The sequence below is a fragment of the Vigna unguiculata genome, chromosome 2, assembly GCF_037176805.1.
Source record: "Vigna unguiculata cultivar grain cowpea cultivar isolate G323 ecotype 2 chromosome 2, ASM3717680v1, whole genome shotgun sequence".
In the NCBI taxonomy this organism is placed as follows: domain Eukaryota; kingdom Viridiplantae; phylum Streptophyta; class Magnoliopsida; order Fabales; family Fabaceae; genus Vigna; species Vigna unguiculata.
The window spans coordinates 12,929,204-12,942,815 of record NC_140793.1 but is presented as its reverse complement, the minus strand read 5'-3'; positions in this window follow the sequence as shown (position 1 = coordinate 12,942,815).

The window sequence follows — 13,612 nt, the reverse complement described above, 5'->3', positions numbered from 1 at the left end:
CTTTGCATATCAAAACCCCCTATTTTTATAATTGCTAGTTTTAATTGCATTTTTAAGAATCAAATATTTGAGATCAATTCCGTATTCGTTGTGAGACGACTCAGGCTTATCTTAACCCTAACTATTTTGTTCACTACTAACTTGGCAATACTGAAGTTGCTAAAGTTAAGTAGTGGGAATTTGATCGCCTAACGACATCGATATCAGTTGGAATGCTAACAAGCAAGAAATTTGAGAAATGATTTAAAACGAGAAAATAGAAACATAAAAGAAGATGGAACGGAAATTGATAGACATCACACTTCCATGAATGGAAGATAAGCCTAAGAGTTGAAACACACAAAGGGATAAAGGACCTTTGATTAAACTCATGGATTCTTGAATCACTCAAGAACTTAGGAGAATCACTCTCACTAAGATAGATGAGATAAAACTCGTTTATTTTCTGAATAAAACTCAGCTTGCCTTCATTGATGAAAATGGTTCAACTTATATAGGAGCTTTAACCATCAGAATTACAAAAGACACATAAATTTCAATATCATCCCGCTTAAAGCTATTAATTAATGATTCACTCAAGCTAATAAGGATCTGCTACTTTGATGAAGGATTGACCCCAACCAAGGATGGAGGTACATGCTTAAGAAGACTAAGCATGTTTAGAAAGGAAGTTCACTAATCCTTCATCCCTTTAATTTGTGTTTGTTATTTTTGATTCCTTAAGTTGATTTAGTTGAATCAACATTAGTTGACTTATTGACCTTTGACTAGGTCTGACTTGTTGACTATAGTTGACTTCACTTAAGCCAACATGCTAATCTATGTTTATTTTCTTTGTAGGTTAATTAGGAGTAAGAAAGCAATGCTAGGTGGTGCATGGTGATTGGGGAGCATTAATGATGTTGAGGAGAGAGTAAAGCAAAGGCATAAAGCATAAAGTAAAAGGCATGAAGCAAGTGTACCTATGTACCTTTGGTCTCCTTTGTTTTTAGCACACTTTGGCCACTTTTTGGAAACATATGAGACACATTCTTTGTCTCCTTTTGTGCTAAAACGAAATTAGCCTTGCACACACCATAGTTAGCTCTTTTGTCTCTCATTTTTTATAACCTTATTTGACCTAGTTTCTAGAAGCTAGGGTTAGGTTTTTGTAGAGAGATCCTTAGGTATCTTTTATTTGCTTAGAGGCCCCTAAACTCTTCTATATAAGGGGTGCTCCTAGACATGTAAAAGGGTTGAACATTTTGAAGTAAAAACACTCTTGTGTCTCAACCATTTGTGAGAGTTTCCCCCCTTGGGAGTGAAACTTGTAAGCCTTATCTTGCATAGCAAGTGGCGGCACACACACCCACTCATCTTCAAGGTTGCCATGGCTTCTAGCCTAGCCTTGTAGTGGCGTGCTTCTCACATTTTTACCATTTCTTTCCTTTCCATTTTATGTTTTCTTCTTCCTTTAATTGTTCTTGGTTTTCTATGGTTTATGTGCTTTCCATTTCCTTTTTGTTTTTGAATCAATCCATCATCTTCTTCTCTTGAGCTTTGAGAAAGGAACCTTCACATCTAGATAGCTTGCTATCTTAATGTCCAGTGGGGATTTCACTTAGCTTTCTTAATCAACTCACACTATATTCAATAATCTTAAAAAGGAATAAGATAATCCTTCATCATACTTAATGGTTGATTGTAACTGAATTTAAGGCTACCAAAAGTCATCCACAAACTTTGAGCAAAGGTCCTCTTGATCTTCCAAAGGTTGGTTCTTTAATTGGCATATGGACCCTTATTTCAACTTGAAGATAAAGACAAACTAAAGCCCATTAATTGGTTAAGCACAAACACAATTTGGTCAACCAATTTTACAAAGCATTGGGCCCTTGTTTAATCCTCCATTTGACCCATATGCAATTCAAATCATACCCTCCTTGTTCGAGAACATTTGTCCCGAATCTTAAGACACTAGTTTTAATGTAAGTTTATTATGATCTTGTGAAGGACTTTTATTTTTTCACAAGTTGAAACTAGTTCTCTTCTTCCAGGATCAAATTCAACTTGATATTGGTTACTTTCCAACGGTTGCAATCCGTCGATAACATTTCTTGGCAACAGTACCCCACCTTGATATGTAACAATAAATAATTCCATGCATTGTGTTTGACGAATTTGCTTCTTATCGACGGACCAAATGCATAATAAAGCACTATGAACAAGCTTCCGTTTTAAACATGGAAGTTGGTGTGTTTCATTCACATGCTTATCCTATTGTTCCTGTAAAATGACATCACAAACTGTAGAAGAAAAAACATTGACGAATAAACTTCCTCTAGTTCCATTTCTTTTTCTTTATTTTCCCTTCCTTCTGCAGTTTATATTACTTCTTTTTCTATTCTTTCTTTTTCTGTTTTCTCCTTCAGCCTACGTTGATCCTTACTGACTTGTCTTGGTGTCATAAATTTCTACCTCTTTTGATGTCCCTCATGCCTCAAATAAAGGGAACGTTCATCAAGATGGAGTGTTTTAAAACGAAGCCATGCCCATCCCAAAAGAAGATGACAAGAGTCCATGAGAGCAATATCACATAATACTTCTTTCACACATTGCCATGTACTGAATTTGATCCATGCTTGATCCAGATGAAAGGTTGCTGGTAACTGGAGTTTCTCCACCAATCTTTGGCTCACAACATCGTTTTCGCTTCCGTAATCGAATGCAACTAAACATGGATGGCCTTCGGTTAAACACTTTGTATAATAAACTTCCTTTCCTGTTCCAAATCTAGATAGCCAGGCTTTGAATACCAAATGATGTGAATCCACAGGGTTCGATTCGTTTGACTGATGTATCATTGTCGGAATGCTAACAAGCAAGAAATTTGAGAAATTATTTAAAACGAGAAAATGGAAACATAAAAGAAGATGGAACGGAAATTGATAGACATCACACTTCCATGAATGGAAGATAAGCCTAAGTGTTGAAACACACAAAGGGATAAAGGACCTTTGATTAAACTCCTGGATTCTTGAATCACTCAAGAACTTAGGAGAATCACTCTCACTAAGATAGATGTGATAAAACTCGTTTATTTTCTGAATAAAACTCAGCTTGCCTTCATTGATGAAAATGGTTCAACTTATATAGGAGCTTTAACCATCAGAATTACAAAAGACACATAAATTTCAATATCATCCCGTTTAAAGCTATTAATTAATGATCCACTCAAGGTAATAACGATCCGCTACTTAATTGTTGATTTTAACTGAATTTAAGGCTACCAAAAGTCATCCACAAACTTTGAGCAAAGGTCCTCTTGATCTTCCAAAGGTTGGTTCTTAAGTTGGCATATGGACCCTTATTTCAACTTGAAGATAAAGCAAAACTAAAGCCCATTAATTGTTTAAGCACAAACACAATTTGGTCAGCCAATTTTACAAAGCATTGGGCCCTTATTTAAATAAACGAAACTCCATCAACACGGCGCATTAGTCATCCTCCATTTGACCCATATGCAATTCAAATCATACCCTCGTTCTTCGAGAAGATTTCTCCCGAATCTTAAGACACTAGTTTTAATGTAAGTTTATTATGATCTTGTGTATGACTTTTATTTTTTCACAAGTTGAAACTAATTCTCTTCTTCCAGGATCAAATTCAACTTGATATTGGTTACTTTCCAATGGTTGCAATCCGTCGATAACGTTTCTTGGCAATAGTACCCCACCTTGATATGTAAAATAAATAATTCCATGCATTGTGTTTGACGAATTTGCTTCTTATCGACGGACCAAATGCATAATAAAGCACTATGAACAAGCTTCCGTTTTAAACATGGAAGTTGGTGTGTTTCATTCACATGCTTATCCTGTTGTTCCTGGAAAATGACATCACAAACTGTAGAAGAAAAAACATTGACGAATAAACTTCCTCTAGTTCCATTTTTTTTCTTTATTTTCCCTTCCTTCTGCAGTTTATATTACTTCTTGTTCTATTCTTTCTTTTTCTGTTTTCTCCTTCAGCCTACGTTGATCCTTACTGACTTGTCTTGGTGTCATAAATTTCTACCTCTTTTGATGTCCCTCATGCCTCAAATAAAGGGAATGTTCATCAAGATGGAGTGTTTTAAAACGAAGCCATGCCCATCCCAAAAGAAGATGACAAGAGTCCATGAGAGCAATATCACATAATACTTCTTTCACACATTGCCATATACTGAATTTGATCCATGCTTGATCCAGATGAAAGGTTGCTGGTAACTGGAGTTTCTCCACCAATCTTTGGCTCACAACATTGTTTTCGCTTCCGTAATCGAATGCAACTAAACATGGATGGCCTTCGGTTAAACACTTTGTATAATAAACTTCCTTTCCTGTTCCAAATCTAGATAGCCAGGCTCTGAATACCAAATGATGTGAATCCACAGGGTTCGATTCGTTTGACTGATGTATCATTGTTGGAATGCTAACAAGCAAGAAATTTGAGAAATTATTTAAAACGAGAAAATGGAAACATAAAAGAAGATGGAACGGAAATTGATAGACATCACACTTCCAAGAATGGAAGATAAGCCTAAGTGTTGAAACACACAAAGGGATAAAGGACCTTTGATTAAACTCCTGGATTCTTGAATCACTCAAGAACTTAGGAGAATCACTCTCACTAAGATAGATGAGATAAAACTCGTTTATTTGCTGAATAAAACTCAGCTTGCCTTCATTGATGAAAATGGTTCAACTTATATAGGAGCTTTAACCATCAAAATTACAAAAGACACATAAATTTAATATCCTCCCGCTTAAAGCTATTAATTAATGATCCACTCAAGGTAATAACGATCAGCTACTTAATGGTTGATATTAACTGAATTTAAGGCTACCAAAAGTCATCCGCAAACTTTGAGCAAAGGTCCTCTTGATCTTCCAAAGGTTGGTTCTTAAGTTGGCATATGGACCCTTGTTTCAACTTGAAGATAAAGCAAAACTAAAGCCCATTAATTGTTTAAGCACAAACATAATTTGGTCAGCCAATTTATAAAGCATTGGGCCCTTATTTAAATAAGCGAAACTCCATCAACATGGCGCATTAGTCATCCTCCATTTGACCCATATGCAATTCAAATCATACCCTCGTTCTTCGAGAAGATTTCTCCCGAATCTTAAGACACTAGTTTTAATGTAAGTTTATTATGATCTTGTGAAGGACATTTATTTTTTCACAAGTTGAAACTAATTCTTTTCTTGCAGGATCAAATTCAACTTGATATTGGTTACTTTCCAATGGTTGCAATCCGTCGATAACATTTCTTGGCAACAGTACCCCACCTTGATATGTAACAATAAATAATTCCATGCATTGTGTTTGACGAATTTGCTTCTTATCGACGGACCAAATGCATAATAAAGCACTATGAACAAGCTTCCGTTTTAAACATGGAAGTTGGTGTGTTTCATTCACATGCTTATCCTGTTGTTCCTGTAAAATGACATCACAAACTGTAGAAGAAAAAACATTGACGAATAAACTTCGCCTAGTTCCCTTTCTTTTTCTTTATTTTCGCTTCCTTCTGCAGTTTATATGACTTCTTGTTCTGTTCTTTCTTTTTCTGTTTTCTCCTTCAGCCTACGTTGATCCTTACTGACTTGTCTTGGTGTCATAAATTTCTACCTCTTTTGATGTCCCTCTTGCCTCAAATAAAGGGAACGTTCATCAAGATGGAGTGTTTTAAAACGAAGCCATGCCCATCCCAAAAGAAGATGACAAGAGTCCATGAGAGCAATATCACATAATACTTCTTTCACACATTGCCATGTACTAAATTTGATCCATGCTTGATCCAGATGAAAGGTTGCTGGTAACTGGAGTTTCTCCACCAATCTTTGGCTCACAACATCGTTTTCGCTTCCGTAATCGAATGCAACTAAACATGGATGGCCTTCGGTTAAACACTTTGTATAATAAACTTCCTTTCCTGTTCCAAATCTAGATAGCCAGGCTCTGAAGAACAAATGATGTGAATCCACAGGGTTCGATTGGATTGACTGATGTATCATTGTTGGAATGCTAACAAGCAAGAAATTTGAGAAATTATTTAAAACGAGAAAATGGAAACATAAAAGAAGATGGAACGGAAATTGATAGACATCACACTTCCAAGAATGGAAGATAAGCCTAAGTGTTGAAACACACAAAGGGATAAAGGACCTTTGATTAAACTCCTGGATTTTTGAATCACTCCAGAACTTAGGAGAATCACTCTCACTAAGATAGATGAGATAAAACTCGTTTATTTTCTGAATAAAACTCAGCTTGCCTTCATTGATGAAAATGATTCAACTTATATTGGAGCTTTAACCATCAGAATTACAAAAGACACATAAATTTCAATATCATCCCGCTTAAAGCTATTAATTAATGATCCACTCAAGGTAATAACGATCCGCTACTTAATGGTTGATTTTAACTGAATTTAAGGCTACCAAAAGTCATCCACAAACTTTGAGCAAAGGTCCTCTTGATCTTCCAAAGGTTGGTTCTTAAGTTGGCATATGGACCCTTATTTCAACTTGAAGATAAAGCAAAACTAAAGCCCATTAATTGTTTAAGCACAAACACAATTTGGTCAGCCAATTTTACAAAGCATTGGGCCCTTATTTAAATAAACGAAACTCCATCAACACGGCGCATTAGTCATCCTCCATTTGACCCATATGCAATTCAAATCATACCTTCGTTGTTCGAGAATATTTCTCCCGAATCTTAAGACACTAGTTTTAATGTAAGTTTATTATGATCTTGTGAAGGACTTTTATTTTTTCACAAGTTGAAACTATTTCTCTTCTTGCAGGATCAAATTCAACTTGATATTGGTTACTTTCCAATGGTTGCAATCCGTCGATAACATTTCTTGGCAACAGTACCCCACCTTGATATGTAACAATAAATAATTCCATGCATTGTGTTTGACGAATTTGCTTCTTATCGACGGACCACATGCATAATAAAGCACTATGAACAAGCTTCCGTTTTAAACATGGAAGTTGGTGTGTTTCATTCACATGCTTATCCTGTTGTTCCTGTAAAATGACATCACAAACTGTAGAAGAAAAAAAATTGACGAATAAACTTCCTCTAGTTCCATTTCTTTTTCTTTATTTTCCCTTCCTTCTGTAGTTTATATTACTTCTTGTTCTGTTCTTTCTTTTTCTGTTTTCTCCTTCAGCCTACGTTGATCCTTACTGACTTGTGTTGGTGTCATAAATTTCTACTTCTTTTGATGTCCCTCATGCCTCAAATAAAGGGAACGTTCATCAAGATGGAGTGTTTTAAAACGAAGCCATGCCCATCCCAAAAGAAGATGACAAGAGTCCATGAGAGCAATATCACATAATACTTCTTTCACACATTGCCATGTACTAAATTTGATTCATGCTTGATCCAGATGAAAGGTTGCTGGTAACTTGATGAAGGATTATCTTGTTTCCTTTTAGAGTTATGAATATGGTGAAGTTGTTTAAGAAAGCTTTTTGAAAATTCCCACTGGACATTAAGATAGCATGCTATCTAGATGTGAATGTTCATTTCTCAAGCTCATGAAAGGAAGAAGAGAGTTGGATTCAAGCTTAAACACACACGGCAATAACAACACTAAAGAGCAAAATGAAAGAAGAAACAATAAAAATGGAAAGCATAGAAGATGAAGAATGGAAGAAGCACGCCACTCATAGGGGGGGATCTAAGCCAACCAAGCCCTAGAGATGAGTGATGGTGCCGCCACTTGCAAGCAAGATAAGGCAAAGGTGAGTTCACTTCTAGGAAGGAGAGCTCAAGGAAATTTAAAGGTTGAAACACAATAGTTTAGAAACAAAATGATCAACCCTTTTACAAGACAAGGAGCACCCTTTAAATAGGAGTTCATAGGGGTCCTTTAGCAAATACAAAAACATGAAAAAGGATTAACTAGCAAACCCTAAACCTAATGTGAGAGTGAGTCTTGGCCAAGTGAAGGGAGATGATTGGTAGAGGCATTCCCATGAGGATTCTAGGCCAAAAGAGGAAGGAGACCAAGTGACCTTCTAAGGCATAAACCACAAAGGCAAAAGGAGACAAGGTACATGTCTACTTTTGCTTTTGCTTTATGCTTTTTGCTTTCCTCTCTCTTCCACTTCATCCAAGTGCTCCAATCACCAAGTGCCACCTAACCATGCTCTACTTTCTCTTAATTACCTACAAAACAAGACAAACAAGGATTAACATGTTGGTTTAAGTTAATCTAATCTTGGTCAAAGGTCAACTTTGGATCAAAGTCAACAAGTCAACCAAAATAAATCAACTAGAAACCAACTTAGGGAATTCAAACTAAAGTAATGCAAAACAAAGATAAAGGTGATGGAATAGAAGACTCCCCTCTAGACATGCTTCTAGTGATCCTTCTTGATGGAGCTTCTAAGGAGGTGGTCATAACTTCATCATCCTCCCCTTCTTGGAGAGAATTCGACCACGAATTCTTAAACCCTACATCAAAAGGAGAAAGGTCACAAACATTAAATGAGTTACTTATGTTGTAGCTTGGGGATGACAAGTGGTGGAGAAAAGAAGCTTGGTGCCAAGTTTACCCCACAAGGTTCTCCAAAAATGGCTTAGGAACTTGGAGTCCCTATCACTTACAATGGACCTAGGTAGGCCATATAGTGATGAGAAGCCTCGGGCCAAGGGACCTACAACAAGAGCCATGGCTAGGAGAATACAAGAGGAATGGGCCTTAAATGCGCATGCAAGGCCCAAGATGAACTTCACATGGGCCAAGGAAGATGTCAAGACCTAGCCTAGGACATTTTGTTTGTAAATACTAGATTAGGATTTTATTTTGGGCTTTGTATTTTGGGCCCAGTAGAATAGGATTTTTCTTTGGGCCATGTATTGGGCCTTAGAGGAAATTGGGCTTTAGAAGTAATTTTGGACCAAAAAGGGGAATTGGGCCAAATGGGCCAAGAGTAGTGTGTCTACTCTAGAAAAGCCTAGAAGCTTCTCAAACTTGCTCTCCAAGGATGAGAGTTAGCTTCCCATGGCAAGACAAGTGTGACTTGCTTAGGTGGCAAGTCACACCTCCCACATGCTCCTTTTTGGCTCCAAAATTCAACTTTCTAGACTCCTTTTTCCCTCCACTTTTTGGAGACCCCTTGGTCTCATTTTAGACTATAAATAGAAGGCTTAGGAGATGTATTTTTCAGCTTGAAATTGAGTAATGAATTGCTGCCTAAATTTGTGCATAAATCGCTTTTGAGCTCACCTTAGAGTAAACTCTTCTCTAGTTTACTCTAGTCTTCTTCCTTAGGAGTTGGCCTCACCTCTCTTAAGAATCCTTTCACCTACACCAAACCAAACACCTTAAGCTCCTTTCCTTCATGCTTCTGCATCCAACACCATCCATGGAGCCTCCATTCTTCATGCAAGCTTCAATGGAGACAAGAAGAAGCCATCATGTGGTATCATGAGCCTTGGTTTTAGTGAGTTAAGTGCTTCTTCTCCATTTTTTTTTCAATTCCGTGTTGTTCATCACTTCTCCTACTTGTCTTGCTGTTTTTGTTCATTTTATTTTGAGTATTAATGTCTTTTTACTTTGGTTCATCTTCATTTGCTTCATCTTGAACCATCCTTGTGTGCTTTAGGTGTTCTATTTGGTTTCTACCATTTACTTTTCATTTTAATTGTGTATTTGTTTTTTTTTTGTTCAGTTCATTCTCTTGATTCTTGAGTTTATTTTGATTTTAAGATCTATATGTTTTGTCTAGAGTCATGTTTAGTCCATATATGTCATTAATTCCTTGTTTAGCTTTTAATTTTCTTTGAATTTGTTGGTGATGTGTTGCTGAATTTTTTTCAGATTTGAGTGCAGTTTTTAATCCTTAAAAATTAACACTCTCTTCTCTCTTTGAGCCTTGGAAATGAACCTTCACATCTAGATAACCTTAGTTATCTTAATGTCCAGTGGGAATTTTCCTTGTGCTTGCTTAAAATCACCATAAACCACACTAAATTTCCTTTCAATTAATTGTGCTTTGGTGCTTTTTCATTTCTGTTTTTGAGTTCAGATTGCTATTTAGATCTTAGCAATGTCTTAGAGTCAATTTCCATTGTGTTTCATTGTGTTTCATGATCTTCTTTTGATTCCTTTAAGTTTCCTTCTCCTTTGTGCTTTTTGTTTCCATTAAAATGCAAATGATCAAGCATAGTGTGGTGGTGATTCTGTTTTGTGGTGGAAACTAGCTGCTGTAAGAGCTATAAAAAGAAAGAAAAAGAGCACAAAAAGAATACAAGCAAGTGCCAAAAAGAATCAAAAGAAAAGATCAAAAGAAAGTGGCAAAAGAAGTACACTAGAATCACTACCATCACTTGAGTTTGAGAGCATTATTTTGTTGTATTTTACTGCTGTTCCAGTTTCTGTCTGACTGCACACTGTTTGTATTTGATTTATCATAAAAAATTGGCCGGTGCAAATCCAAATCTAATTTTTGCCTCTTTTAGCTAAGACATAGACGAAAAAGTGAAAAAAAGAATCATTGAAAAATGTTGAGAAATGAAAAAATGAAAAATATCTGAAGCAGAGGCCTGAATTCACGTTTTTGGACTGGCAGTGAGTGAAAAATCAAATTCAGTGCAGTTTTCTAGCTTATTTTGGTTGTTTTTCATCCATTCTAGTGCCATTCATTAGGTAATTCATTTGAGTGCTTATCTTGTTTCTTTACCTTATTTCTAGTTTGTCATTTCTTTGGTGATCCTTTGAGTTTGTCATGGCATTATTCACTTTTGGTTTAGCAATTATAATTTTGTGCTTTTCTTGCTTTATTTCTTGACCTCTTTTGGTTTGGTTTCTATATTTGGTGCATACTTCTTTTTGGAGGTGATCTAATTTTCCTAAGGTAGCATCCTAGGAGGTGGAGTACCTAGTCCCGAAAGAGAATCCTCTTTGGTGAGATCAAAAGGAAGTGCAAGAGTGAAACACTTGTGAGGACCAAGCCAAGAAGACAAAGCCAAGAAGACCTTTTACATTTTGTGCACTTTGATTGTATTCAAATTGAGTTGTAAAATTGTAATGCTTTCCTTCTTGTGTTCATGGCCTAGTTAGGTGTCTTGGGGGAGTCTTAGGTACTCAATCCCATCTCCTAACTAGAACCTCTTCTATACATTAGTGAAACGCTTTTAGTGGTGAAGTTTGAAGGTTCCAAGTGCCTTCTACTTTTACCAAAACTTAGGCCGCATATAGCTTATAATCTTTCTTGTTTTTAATTTTCTTGTTTGATAGTTTAGTGTGTGTCAACTTAGTCTTTGAATTAATTTCATTTAAGAAGTTTTGTACAAAAGTTTCAAGTTCCCTTGGCTAGGAAAGACTTGGTATGTAAGCAATCCAAGTGATTCACCTCTCTTTCCTGGAGGAGAACTAAAAGCTTTTGCTATCTACTTCTTCTTTGAAATTTTCTTTTAAAGACCAAAATCTTAAAAAAAAATGTCTCAACCTCCTTCTCAATGTATGAGTGCTTCAAATGAAGAAGAAATAAGTTTGAAACAAATTGCCTTTGATTTGAGAGCACTACTACGTTGGAAGGAAGATGAAATAATTGCAAGGGAAAGGGAAAAACAAGAAAGAGATAGATTTCATCAACTTTTAGATGAAGAGAGGAGGGGAACAAGAAATATGGAAAGGTTGCATGAGAGGATGAGTAATAGGAGTCAACATTTGTACTCCCACACTCCAACACTAGTCACACACTATGAAGAAGATAGTAGACTAGTTGACAACTTCTATCAACCTCCTCCTCCTCTAAGAAGAGAAAGAAGAGAGCCTAGGGAACCAAGAGCCATTAGAATAGACCTCCCTCACTTTTATGGGAAAGATGATGTTGAAGCTTATCTTGATTGGGAAATGAAGGTTGAGCAACTCTTTGCTTGCCATCAAATAAGTGAGGAGAGGAAAGTACCCTTAGCTACCCTTAGCTTCCAGGGCAATGCTATGTATTGGTGGACTGCCCTCGAAAGAGATAGGAGAATCAATCAAAGTCCCGAGGTCAAATATTGGAATGACCTCAAAGGAGCCCTTAGGAGAAGACATATTCCCTCCTATTATCATAGAGAGCTAATGGATAAGCTTCAAAGACTCCATCAAAATAAAATGAAAGTGGAAGAATATAGACAAAAGATGGAGTTATATATGATGAGGGCTGGGATTAGGGAGTCCGAGGATACCACCATTGCAAGGTTTCTTAGTGGTTTAAGTCTTGAGATAAGAGATAGAGTAGAATTGTTGCCCTACCAAGACTTAAATGACTTGGTTCAACTTTGCATAAAGGTAGTGATATGAATCTTAATGGAAAAAGGATCTAAAGGGTTTAGATTTGCTGGAAAAACAGAATTGAAATGGAATAGAATGGTACACACAGCTGGACAAGGTCACGCTGCACCCCAATCTCAACATTCAGTTATCATCCAAAGGAATTACTATTCGTGGCTTTGGTTCGTTAAGGTTCCTTTAAGAATTATGTGCACGAGATCAATGAAGGTTCCATAACAGAAAAAAAAAAAAAAAAATAACAATGGCAACGAAATGATTTCAGAACGTATTGGATTATGCCCTGGATGTAAACATGCTTGACGTGAAAAGGGTTCTATGGACATTAGGTTCTTTAAGATTGATTCAAGAATTTTGGACCAAGAGGAGCGTAATCAACATACAAGGGAAACAATGTAACACGAATTCAAACAAGAAAACTTACAAGACAATGAAGGATAGCATCACACCATCCACACGTATACCACACATAAGCTTCACACCTATGATGGCTGGATTTTGCCTTGATTCACACAAGGATCAATGAGCATCACACTCACCCAAATTCTTCACGAAAATGGAAAGAGAATTCATTCAATAATCATCCAAAAAAAAAAAAAAAAACTGCAGTTCACGTGTTCAGCCCTTGTTTTTGTCTAGGGTGCTGAATTTGCTACCAAGGTAACCACCCCACTATCAAAATAACCGCTCCACTACTCTAGAAGCACGGCCACATGGCTTTTGGCTGAACAAGTCACTTAGTTCCCTTACATTTAATTGAAAATACACGGAAATTAACAAAAATAAACATTACATTAAATTAAAAACACCCTAAAATAACACAATAAAAATTCCTATGCTACTATGTGCCACACGAACTAACACATAAAAATTTCCATGCAACTATGTGCCACCAATATTGCTTTCACGCATTTTGGAGCTCAACTTCATCCTTAGCTTCATCCTTCCAAGTGATCAAGTAAACAAGCTTATGTGTAGGATCCTTGACCACATCTTCTAAGAGATTTAGAATTAGCCTTTGTAATGTTGCCTTGGTTTGCTTGGCCTTGGATCTCGTCATAGGACCTCCTATCCCTTGTAGAGAGTTCTCCTCTTCTTTGGTTAGTTTGGATCCAGGTTGGTGAGAGATGTCCTCATCATTCCCTCCCTCTTGAACCGGATGGGTCTCCAAATCCGAACCAGCTTTCTTCAAAGCCGAACCATCTTCACCTGCATCAAACAAAGATAAGTCAGCAACATTAAAAGTAGGAGACACATTATACTCACCTGGCATTTGGATCT